The sequence below is a fragment of the Lagenorhynchus albirostris genome, chromosome 11 (genome assembly GCF_949774975.1).
Source record: "Lagenorhynchus albirostris chromosome 11, mLagAlb1.1, whole genome shotgun sequence".
NCBI classification, from domain to species: Eukaryota; Metazoa; Chordata; class Mammalia; order Artiodactyla; family Delphinidae; genus Lagenorhynchus; species Lagenorhynchus albirostris.
The window spans coordinates 83387052-83399622 of record NC_083105.1 but is presented as its reverse complement, the minus strand read 5'-3'; the positions used below and the strand labels follow the sequence as shown (position 1 = coordinate 83399622).

General features: G+C 35.4%; 1 protein-coding gene across 2 annotated transcripts in view; it reads left to right on the top strand.

Moving 5' to 3' along the window:
• Nucleotides 1-12571, top strand: part of RASSF8 (Ras association domain family member 8) — a 129587-nt gene that overhangs the window by 40752 nt on the left and 76264 nt on the right. The window contains exon 2 of one of the 2 annotated variants that reach the window (XM_060166704.1): nt 954-1050. The exons of the other annotated variant lie outside the window; for it this stretch is intronic. The gene's annotated coding sequence lies outside the window, so the exon portion shown is untranslated. The remainder of the gene's footprint in view (nt 1-953; nt 1051-12571) is intronic. 2 annotated transcript variants of the gene reach the window in all.

Sequence of the window (12571 nt, the reverse complement as noted above, 5' to 3'; positions counted from 1 at the left end):
AATCAAACCCAGGCCCCCTGCATTGGGAGCATGGAGTCTTAACCACCGCACCACCAGGGAAATCCCCTTACACTATTTCTAATTTGATATTTCATATTATTTCATAGCTAAGAACTTAAGGATTGTTCACTTTTGGGGGTGGTGTTTCCTATTCATAATAAAAGTAGTTCAGTGTCTTGGTATATTAAAAAAATATGGTTAATGGAGGATGGTCTTGTTACTAAAGTAAACCTTTCTATAAATAAATGCAGAAACATCTGCATTAAGGGCATAGTCTGAATGTGGCAGACATAAGAATTGCATCAATTCCTGTCTTGTGGCCAAGATTTCTTTCTTTGGCTTTCTTTATAACTAATGTCATGGCAGAGTTTCACATTCTCACAGTATCATGCAATAGAATGGTCAAAAGAACTGGTGCCAAGTTACCCTCTTTCTTAGGTTAGCCAATGGTTGTCAGTTGTACTCACCAAGGAAGAATGCGGCATGTTTTTGTTTTTATTTTTTAAGACTGAAAACCTGAGTTCTCTTCAACTTCAACTTCATTTTTAGGCCCTGGCTTTAGGCAATTTTCCAAACGTCTGACTGCTAAACTGCTTTCAAGAAATTATTGTGGTATTGCAGGGAACTTTGGTCAGGAGAAAAAGAAGGCACAAAGTCTTTCCTAGAACACCATGGGCCCATCAAATAACCTTTTAAAGAAACAACTAAAATTCCTTTTTCAAAGGCACAAAAATACTAATTCAAACCAAACCAAACGAATCTACCCCACAAGTACTGCAATTCAAATGACTAGCGGAGAGGGCCCAAGAGGGGAGAAAAAATTGTTTTGGAAAAACCATTTGAAGCTAAAAGCTTGTGTATTTTGCTCTTTGATTAGAAGTTAAAATGGGGTGATGTAGCATTTCTAAGATAAAAATTAGCCAGGACTGTAAGGACACTGTGTACCTTTTCAGGTGCCTGTGTAGCTCCTCCTAGAATACCTGTCTGGTGCTCTACCCTTCCTCAAGACTACCTCACACTGCTCCCACTTGGGGACTCCAGCACGGCAAGGTGAGTCTGAAAATTTGTACTCCTTGCATACATCCTAGAAGTGTATCACTTACAGTGACTTTTTTAAGAAAACTTTTCAAAGTCTTGGGAGACTTTCAGAGATTGTGTTCACTGGTGAATCATCATTTATAAACCCTTTATTTAAATAAGTACAAAGTGTAGTTAGCAGTAGTTGCCACTATGTTACAAATTCGAGATTCAAATTTGGCGTCTGAGGCAAAATTTTGCACACTGGTGTATCACCAGTCTTGGGCTCCCTGAGCACTGTTCTACTAATGCTTTAAATCGGCAGCCTCTTTTAAAACAGTGGAGTATGTCTAACAGTGAAAGGGTAGAAGGTCTTGGTAAGTCTGAAATATATCCTGTAGTTTGAACTTCCATCTCTAACAGTGTCAATAATAGGCTTCATTAAATAAAGGGGGCACAAAATCCCTTGAGGAGGGAATATACAACTAAATTATTCTCCACTTGCTTTTTGTATGCTTGATGTGTATAGTCTCTTGTCTCTTGAACATTAAAGTGACTTACTGGTCTCAGGAGGGGAAATAATTTGACCTTGTTTGTAGTAAGTGAATGACTTATGAATAAACTGTTCACATTTTACAGGTGAATAAACTCTTTAAGGGCACCAACCAGTGTGCTGTCACATAAATTCCTTAGTCCCTCACTTGCAAAAGTTATGTGCTTGCATTTTTGCCCAGATGATGAATTTTGAAGGTCTCACATAAATTAATTTCCCCTTAGAGCCTTCTAGTAATTGCTAGACTCTGTGGAAGGCGCGGATTCCTAAAAACACAAGTTCATATCCTCACTGGTTCAGTTCTCCTGTGGACTCTGCTACGTTGCTCGGGCATTAGGGAAAACCATGACTAAAAGTCTCCAAGTGTTGAGAATAAAAGATAGTCTGATTCTAATAAGGTGATTTCATTGCGTCCATGTGAGAGCTGAAAAATCCTAGTTGAGCCCTGCTATCGGTAATACAGTCAAAAGAAGAAAAGCATAAGGAAAAAATGTATGCTGTAGCTCCATTGACCAAAGTTCTCCTCCATGATTGGATAGTCACTGAAATTTTAGTTTTAGCTTTGAACACTTCAGTTATTTTGTTTCTCTTGGAACACTAGTACTTATTTACTAATACAGGTAGGAGAGAGGTATATGAGTTGCTTGGAGTTTACTGCTGAGGAGTTTTCATTTTTTGCTATTCTCAAATGCTCGGTAACAGTCTGATTCTTGACTTCAACAGCAAAGAGACTCCTTTAGCATTTAGCATACTGCTCTGTTTTTCTTTTTTAAATAAAGCTTTGTTTGAACTTACAAAACTTTTTTGCCTGTTCTGGATACTGAGCCAGTTTACTCATACCAACAGGGTCTATGAGTTCCCTAAGCCTTTCAAAAGGAAGCATTTAATTTTTAGTTATGTTAACTTTGATGAGCAGCAAAACCAGCATTGAAAATTCTTAGTATTGCTACATTGTAAAACTACCTTTTTTTTTTTTAAGGAGCTACTTTAAATTTTTACTGTCTTAAAATCAGAATATCTGTACTAAATCACATTTCTCCATAGTGATGCAATTATTCCCAAGCCATTCTTCTCTTAGAGAATGAGGATAGAGAATAATTCACACTGTTAGCACAAGGCATTTTTGTTAGGTTTATAAAATTGAAGCTGTGTGAGAGCAAACCATAAAGCCCATGTTTTGTGTAAAAGACAGATTAGGTAAAACAAGTTTAGATTTTACAGATTGCTTATTTGTTTCTCTTTCTGTTCTAAATAGGACTGCAATATTCTCCCACCCTCCTTTTCTGGTACTTTCCTGGAAAAAGCATTAGTGAGGGGAAAATAATGGTAAACAAGGCTTAGTTCTATAATCTTCTTTAACAACTGCCTTGCAAGTGATTTCCCGTAGTTTCTGTAATGAAGCATATGGTGGTAATACACCCTGTGCTTCTGGTAATGGGGAGTAGTTTCAGAGTACTCTCAACATTTTATATTTTAAGCTTTGTACGTGTATTTTCAGGTTAGGTTTTCTGTCCCGTGTAGATTTAATGGAATTTATTTTTATATGCTTGTTCTTGGTTTTAAGGGTTTAGATGGGGGCATTTCTGAATAAAACTTGTGAAGAGATGTTTTTTGTTGTTATAAGTAATCCATGCATACAGATTTTAGGAGGCTTGAAATGGCCTTGTGGAGAAAACAACTTGATAGAAGGGGGGATATTTTCTGTAATTTAAGTTGTCATAGTAACCTGCATCAAGACATGTACTTGGAATCCAGGCCTGAAGAATTTCAGTGACAATAAACATTCCAGTTGCATTCATCATCATCTTTTTTTTTTTCTCTCTAAGAAAGAAGCCATCTATTGTGACCTAATTATTTCATTTCTGTTTTTAGAAAATGGGTAGCAGTTTGCATTTTTTAGCGCTATGAAACTTCCCTGGTAGAGTAAAAATGAAAAATTTAGCTGCTTATATTGGAAGTTGATATATTTTTCTGATAATGTATCTCAAACTATTTCAGATGGTAACACAGGTTCAGTATAGTGGTTACTTAACGAAATATGAAAGAAACAGGATTTGATGAAGACTTGAAGAGATTGCCACAAACATTTATTAACATGCCAGTCTTAATATTAACAGTATTAGAATCTGGTTTTCATGGATGGAACTCTGATCTGGGAATGTTATGAATTTCCTAATATCAAATTGTTAATATTTTATTTTATGGCATCTCGTACTATAGTCTTAAATAAGCATGAACGTATTTTAATAAAAAGGATGAAGTATCTTTTTTGTTAGCAGAATATACTTTGAGAAATTTGTATCCAGACATTATCTTTAGATTTGCTGTCTTTTACAAGGAACAGTACAATGTTATTTCTAAAGAGAAAACTTTCTAGGGTTTGCTTCTCTCTTGCCTTCTGCAAGATACTGATTGCTAACCAAGATTATTTGGAGTTAAAAATGTTCTCCTGAAGCAAGGAACATTAAGAGAAATAGTGAGTTAAGGATGTGTCTGTCCATTCATTTTAGGAAACTTGGAAAATAAATTGGAAGTGTTTGTGGCTAGTCTGATTTTACAAATATATACAAAATGAGCAGTTATGGGATCTAACTGTAGTTATCTGTAATTGAAAACTAATAATACTTTTGTAGATCTTTTCCACATATGTTTGAGAAACTTAATCAAATGGATGATGTTTTTAAAAGCATAAATCAATAAAATTTGAATTCTAAAATATAGAAAGGTAGATTTAGAAATCCTAGATAACTGTGAAAATGTGAAGGAAAATAAAATCACCCATTATCTCACAGTTTCGAGATATTTACTCTTTCTATTTTGTAGGAAGTATCTATAATTTTATAAACAAAATCGGGATCCAGCTATTAATAGCCTAAATACTGATAATGGTGAAACACAAAAATTTTATCTCCTGTTAGAGTTAGCAACATACCAGCTGTCATCATTACAATCTAACGTAGCTTTGAAATATCTAGTTAGTGTATTAAGAAAAGAAAAAGGAGTAAGAGAAAGAACTATTGGAAAGGAGGATAAAATTCTTTGTAGATAATGAAAAAAATCACAAAGACGCTGAACTAAAAATAATAGAATGTAGTAAAGTTCCATTGTAAATAATGGAAGTATCATGATGTATATAGTAATAATAACTAGTTCCAAAATGTGAGAAAAAAGGAGCCCATTCATAGTAGCAACAAAAAGTATGCTGGGGATTAAACTTCGTGAGAAATGCGAATGGTATTTAGGAAGAAAACCATTAAACTTTTCTCTCAGGGTGCAGAGACTCAGTATGGAAGACAATTCATTAATTATTTTTGATCTCTTTATATTGATTTGTAAGTTTAATATAATCAAAATCTCAGCAGGAAATTTTCACAGGTCAGTGATTCTGAATTTCGTATTTATAAGATAAGAGCCAAAACATATTTATATAAAGATAGTAATTAAAATGGGAGATTGGGATTGACACATATACACTAATGTATAAAATGGATAACTAATAAGAACCTGCTGTATAAAAAAATAAATAAAATTCAAAAATTCACACAGAAAAAGGATCCCAAATAAAATAATCCCAAAGAAATCCACAGAAAGATGCATTATAGTCAAGTTATCAGAAGTCAAAGACAGAATTTTTTTATTGAAGTATAGTTGATTTAGAATGTTAGTTTCAGATGTACAGTATAGTGATTCATTTTTTTTTTATAGATTATACTCCATTTAAAGCTATTATAAAATATTGGCTATATTCTCCAACTGTAAAAAATAATAATAATATGATGTTGATAAAGTAGACAAATACTTGAAACAGAATAGAAAGCCGAGAAGAATGTTTTATTGATTAAAAATTATAAATATAAAAATGTAATAAATATACTAGAAGAGAATATTCATAAATATCTGATTTTGGGTTTAGGGAAAGTTAAACTAAAATACAGATGCAAAGATTTAAAAAGGAATGATTCATATATGTAATTACATTAAAAATAAAATAATTGAAATTTGCATATGTCAAATCACAAAAAGTATTCTATATAATGTATATATATATTATCATATATATAACTAAAGTTAATACCCATATGTAAAGAACTACTTAAGATCAGTAAGAAAATAATCAACACCCAATTTAAAAAATTAGTTTGTAGCTCTGTTTTTAGTTTTTTAAGGAACCTCCATACAACTCTCCATAGTGGTTGTACAAATTTACATTCCCACCAACAGTGTAGGAGGGTTCCCTTTTCTCCACACCCTCTCCAGCATTTACTGTTTGTAGACTTTTTGATGATGGCCATTCTGACTCGTGTGAAGTGATATCTCACTGTAGTTTTGATTTGCATTTCCCTAATAATTAGCGTTGTTGAGCATCTTTTCTTGCGCCTCTTGGCCATCTGTATGTCTTCTTTGGAGTCTGGGATTGACATGTATACACTGCTACATTTAAAATAGGTAACCAACAAGGACCTGCTGTATAGTACAGGGACCTCTGCTCAATATTCTGTAATAACCTAAATGGGAAAAGAATTTGAAAAAGAACAGATACATGTATATGTATAACTGAATCACTTCACTGTACACCTGCTACTAACACAACATTGCTAATCAACTATACTGCAGTATAAAATAAAAATAAAAATTAGTTAGTAGTTCCTACTAGTTTAAGAAAGAATACAAACATGGGGCTTCCCTGGTGGCGCAGTGGTTGAGAGTCCGCCTGCCGATGCAGGGGACACGGGTTCGTGCCCCGGTCCAGGAAGATCCCACATGCCGCGGAGCGGCTGGGCCCGTGAGCCATGGCTGCTGAGCCTGCGCGTCCGGAGCCTGTGCTCCGCAACGGGGGAGGCCACAACAGTGAGAGGCCAGCGTACTGCAGAAAAAAAAAAAAAAAAAAAAAGAATACAAACAGATGTAGATCTAAAGATTTGTTTAATTTTAATATATTTAGTATATCACATTATTAAAGATTAAAAAAACATGACATATATATGAGTGACCTGTAAACAGTAACATAATAAAATGTAATTTTTTAATTTTACAATAAAATGTAACAGACACATGTAATTCGTAATGTTGGCAGTGGGAGAAGTAAGAAAGATCAAAATGCTCATATAATGCACCTAGAAGGTAGACTAGTACTCTGTAGCCAATAATGGAATCTGTCTGTCTGTCTACCTACTTCTTCATCTGTAGATAGTTTTATTTTTTACTATTTAATGAATGGAAAAATGATAGTAATCTAAAAAGTGACAGCATAAGGACGTAATATAAATTATAATCTTGTATTTTTTAACTGTATTTATGCAGAAAATAAACAAGGAGGTAATATACAAAAGTGTTGATGATTATCTCCAAGTGGTAGAATTATAGGAAAATAATAATTATTATTAATATTACATTATTATTACAGATTCTCTAAAACAAATGTGTTTGTATTCAGAAATTTGAAAGATTTTTTTAATCTAAGATCGACCAAATGTCTAAGATTTCATCATATGCCTTATTGAAAAAAAATTACCATAAAGATATATTTATTGAGATGGACTATACACAGAGTCAAGTAATGAATCAAGATCATCAGTCTCTGGGCAGGGTTGAACAGACTGCATTTCCAGGCTACCATTCATATTAGACTGTGGTATATACCTGTGTATCTGGGATCGTGTTCCCTGGAAGGGTAGGGTCCAGCATCCCTGGGAATGATAAAGAGCAGTGTGTCCCTAGGTTTAAATCTTAGCCCTTTCCCTGTGCCTATTATATCAAGTGTCACAGCAGCTTAAATGTTCAAATATTGATTGCCAATGACATTGAATCAAAGTTAAAGTCTTTATAGATTAAATGAGAGAACTAGGACATTTATTTTAATTCCAGATATTTTGATTTATTATTTATCTCTGCTCCACTTCCCCATTGACTCCACTGTTTTGTTTACAATGATTATATCTGAGCAGGAAATTTAAGGAATTTTTAGGAAATAACCAGTCTCCCTTCTATCCCGTCTCCTCTTTCACAGAGATACTGTGCCTCTCAAGTCTTAAGTATTATTTTGTTTAATTTACTTGTGCTGTTTTTCCTGAATATGGCTCTTAATGGTGACCTTGTTTTTTTCAGTAATGCTAATGGATGTGTTTACCTTTCATTAATCAAAGGTAACCATTGTTAACAGTTTCTTGGGTATCTTCGTGTACAAAGAACATGTATTTATGTTTTTTTTAAATTTGTAGCCGTGTGTGTGTGTGTGTGTGTGTGTGTGTGTGTGTGTGTTACACAGGATTCTTTGCAGGTTGACTCCTTTAATTGTCAGAATAATCTTAAAGGCAGATATGATTATCAGATTACACGTTGAATTAGTCAGAGTTCAGTGAATATTTATTGCTGGTTTGCATTCTTCCATGTGTCTGAGTTTGTAAAAATGAGTTTAGTATGTAATTACATGAGACTGTGATCACATCTCCTCCTGATTGCACCGGTGACTATCGTTTTAGTAGAGTCATTCTCTATGACCTGGTTTCTATCCCAGTAAATTGAGGCAGTGCCTACACCTACCTGAATGCAACAGGGAGAATATACAAAATCATTTTTTGTTTTTAAGATCTACTAAGTTAGTAATAATGTTATAACCCTCTTTCTAATTTTGCAAAGGCAGTTATCTAAAGTGGATTTTGTGAAAGTTACAGAAGAGGATGGAGTTCATGGTTTCTGCTTTTAAGGAACATATAGTCTCACCAAGTAAAAAAGGTTCACATCAGATGGGAAAAACAAAGTTTTTACTGCCAAGTAATACCATGTTATATCAACAGCTGAACTTATACACTCCGTCTCTTTCACTCTTCTTCTCTTTTACATTTCAGCTGGGTGTACTTGCTTCTTAGAAATTTAGGGAAACTTATCCTGAACCTCCAGTTTCAAAACTTATGAAAATCTCCCCGTGATCTTGCTCAGTCTAGAGTCCTGTGTCAAGTGAGCATCCCTTCATCTGTCTGACTTGCCTCTGTGTATGGTCTTCACTTTTGCCCAGTGTTAAACCTGCTTCCTTTAAAAGTGATTTCTATTTCAAACACGCGCACACAACCCCACTTAGTGGTTCCACTAAAGACCAAGGAGTTAGAGGAAAGAGACTCACTTTGCAAGAAAGACACCCTTGGTAGCCTTCCTGGCCCCTCACTTCATCCTTATCCCTTCCTTCCAGGATGTCCCAAAGAGCTGTGTGTGTCTGTAGTTTCAGAAATTGCCACATATCATCAGTATTCATCAATCTGGGTACCAATCAGCTTAACCCATTGTTAACTGTGTGACCTTGAATTCTCTAAAATGCAGTTTTCTCACTTGAATGTTGGGTAAGAATAAATTATATATGTAAAGGATTTTGTATATAAAAAATTCAATGAATGATAGCTGTCATCATTTTTATTAAAATAGTGTCATTTTTCCCAAATGCTTCAGTCTTGTTTCAGACACAGGCTAGATATATTTTTATGTAAGTAGACTTTCACTCTTTTATACTTAAGGAGACTATATAATTGTTCAAACCAGACACTTTGGAGAGTGAAACATGGTACTGTTGGTAATTATGCTGTGATAACAATGTAAACCATTGCTGTTCCAGGCAGACCCGGATGAGTGGTCACCCTGGGTATACTTGTATCCCTAGTGCCTGATTTGTGGTGCAGGCTCAGAGGACTCAGGCCATTGTCCATTGAGTGAGACGGGGGACATGGGACAAGTGAGGTCACATTTTTCTTTCTGAGCTTATCAGAAATCATTAAATCGTTAAATTGAGGTTAACAATAGCTATCTCACAGGGTGACTATAAAGATGAAATGAAATTGTGATCTCATAAAGCATGGAGCATACGTCTGGAAATTGGATACCTGTTAAATCCCCTCACCATCTGTGCAAATTACCTTAGTGGCACTGATGGATAAGTTTTGTGTATAGATGTTTCTGCTGCGTTATGCACTTACCTCTCATACTTCCTTTCTGTTTCTTTTGACCGGACATTGTAGGTGGCAATCATAACTAACTGCACACATGGTTCCACAGTTTACAGTGGAGGTTTAGTCTATATTGTTTCAATTAAGCACTTTTTGACATTGAAAGGCATGAATTGCGTTCAGTAACCACGCCTACTTTCCCTATAAGCTCTCTGTGGTATACTTTTTTTTTCTTTTGTGCTTCCTATTTTTTGGATGAATCATAATCTAAATAGGGGAATTTTTTTTTTGGTAAATATCTGTTAAGTATGAATGTTCATATGCATTTAATAGACGTGTGAATCAAAAGCACTTGTTTTGGACATCAATTGTAGAGATGTATTTCTTCCCTTGGGAAAAAATCTGTTAGCTCAACCTTGAAAATTGATAATATATGTAATATACATACCAAATTTGATTTTCTTATACTAATTTATAAATAACACAAATCTGGGGACTTTCCTGGTGGTCAGTGGTTAAGAATCCGCCTTCCAATGCAGGGGACTAGGGTTCGATCCCTCGTTGGGGAGCTAAGATCCCACATGCCGTGGGGCAACTAAGCCCTCATGCCGCAACTACTGAGCCGGAGCGCACTGGAGCCCGCCCACAACTAGAGAGAAGCCCAGGAGCTGCAGCAAAAGATCCCGTGTGCCACAACTAAGACCGACGCAGCCAAATAAATAAATAATCAATATGCAAAATAAATAAATAACACAAATCTGGAGGAAGTAGTAGACCTTAAGGTTTGGATCTTTTGCAGAAGGATAAGAGCCTTTCACCATAATTTTCCATAGCTGTTCATTTCATTAGCAATTCTTTTAGACATGGTACTGCCCAGTCTTTTGGCTTACAGAGAGTCTACTGGGGGATAGACAGATAGACAGGTGGTGAATGGTTATGGTCATGTTATAAATTACACACCAGTGGAATGAAGGAGGTGCTATGGGAGCACATGGGGAAGTAATGTAACTGCAGAGGTTAAGGAGAGATGCTTGTGGAGATCATTTGAGCTGAGTATTTAAAAGTGAGTAGGTCTTTAGGGAGGCAGCAGAAGGCCTTCTAAAATAGCCTGGGAAATAGCATATGCAAAATCTAGAAAGGCACATAAGGAGCATGATGTGTTTGGAGATAAACAAGTACATCTTGGTGTGAATATGAATATAGATGGGAAGGAGATGGCTGATTTTAAAAACCAGGATTCTTAACTGATTCACTTTGTTATAAAGCAGAAACTAACACACCATTGTAAAGCAATTATACCCCAATAAAGATGTTAAAAAAAAAAACAGGATTCTTATTCTAGTTTGATAGAAACAAGCTTTTCTTTTAGGGGCTCTGGGCTTTATGGTAATTGAAAGGATCAAAATTATTTATAAGTAAACAAAGTTCTAGTTGAAGGATAAGTAGAAATATTGATGGTTTGGAGTAACCTAAACTTCAGATATTTCTGTAAGGAGAAAATTTATTCACACTTTTTATTCTTGATAATTTCTTTATAGTCTCAAGAAATTAAATATTTAACATATCTTTATTCTTCAAAAGGATATTGCTACTTTAAAATATTCTCACTTAAAAAAATAGGTGTGAATAGATAACATTCAAAGCTATACTGTTTCCAGGCCATTGATTTAATATTCCTTTCACTTTAACATTTTCTCCTGTTAGCTGCTCCAGCCACTGGACAATTTTACTGTGCAGATTCTTTGCCAATTTTGCCTTGTCAGAATGGGAATTGTGTGACGGATGAAATGATTAAAGATTGTACTTTTTTGATACAACAAATAATAATGCTTTCAGGAAAACAGGCTGGTATTAACTGCTGTTTCTATCCCATTTTGCTTTCAAGGATCATTTGAATGTATACTCTCTATCTTTTCACTATATCAATCGAAAAGCAGAAATATAAATAGTGGTTTTTACTATTAACCAAGTAGTAATTTCATATAGTAATGTTATATTTATATCCTCACGTGAAAAGACAATAATGTCACATGGGTGACCTTACCTTAGTTCTGGCACCATCATGCCAGCGTCATTCCGTGTTTTCCCTGTGAAGCACCATGGCATCTTGCAAGCACACACATAAAATCTTAATTTTATTTTTTACTTGGAAGGTACTTTGAAGATTCACATTTGAGGCTGAAGAAAGGAAGACGCATTTGGGGACTGATCTGCTCCCTCTAGACTTCTTCCTCTAGGGTAAAAATTCTCTGTTCTCTGTGGTCCCAGTGCTGCCTAGCCCGTAGGTAAAGATCGGTCAAATAGGTAAATACATCTCTTTGTTTGCAGAGCCTGAATTACAACCCAGATCATTTGATTCCCAGTCAGTCCAGTGTTCTTCCCTGCACACTGGTACTTCCCCATACTGCAAAATGGATTTACGTAGTAGCAGATTCCCAAGGTTTCAAGTTATGTGTCATGTGTGGTTGCCAGCCATTATAATCCCACCGCCACCTCACAAGAAAGCCAAGCTCACCAACGTGTTAGGACAAGGGGACTATCTGGGCTGAGAACCGATGGATATATTAGGATATTCTTGAATAAATTTTAATCCCTTCCTCGAGATGATGGCACTTGGTGCTTTTCAGTATGTTGCTCACACTTCTTTTGATCAAACCATGAATCAGCAGATGCTATAGGATTGTAGACTTATTTCCAGAGTAGTGTTTCTAATCAGGAGAGGTTCCTCTACCAAGAGTGTTTGGGACATTTGCGATGCCATTTGTGAGGACATTCAATCACTGGTTGCTACAGTGATTGAAGAGGTACTACCAGCAGTTACTGAATGGGTGACAGAGAGGCCAGGCATCCTATCATGCACAGGTCAGTCCCACACAAAAAACTTAAGCATGGCCCACTGTGCTTTACCAGTGAAAGTCCACAACTGGACTTAACTTTTTACACACATACACAAAGCACTTTTGCATTGTCTTAAAATACAATTAGTTTCCCAGGAATGAAACTATTATGTAAATTAAGGGAAAGCGTACTTAATGCAGAACTTGAAAAAGAGTTGTCCCCTGACTTAAAAAAC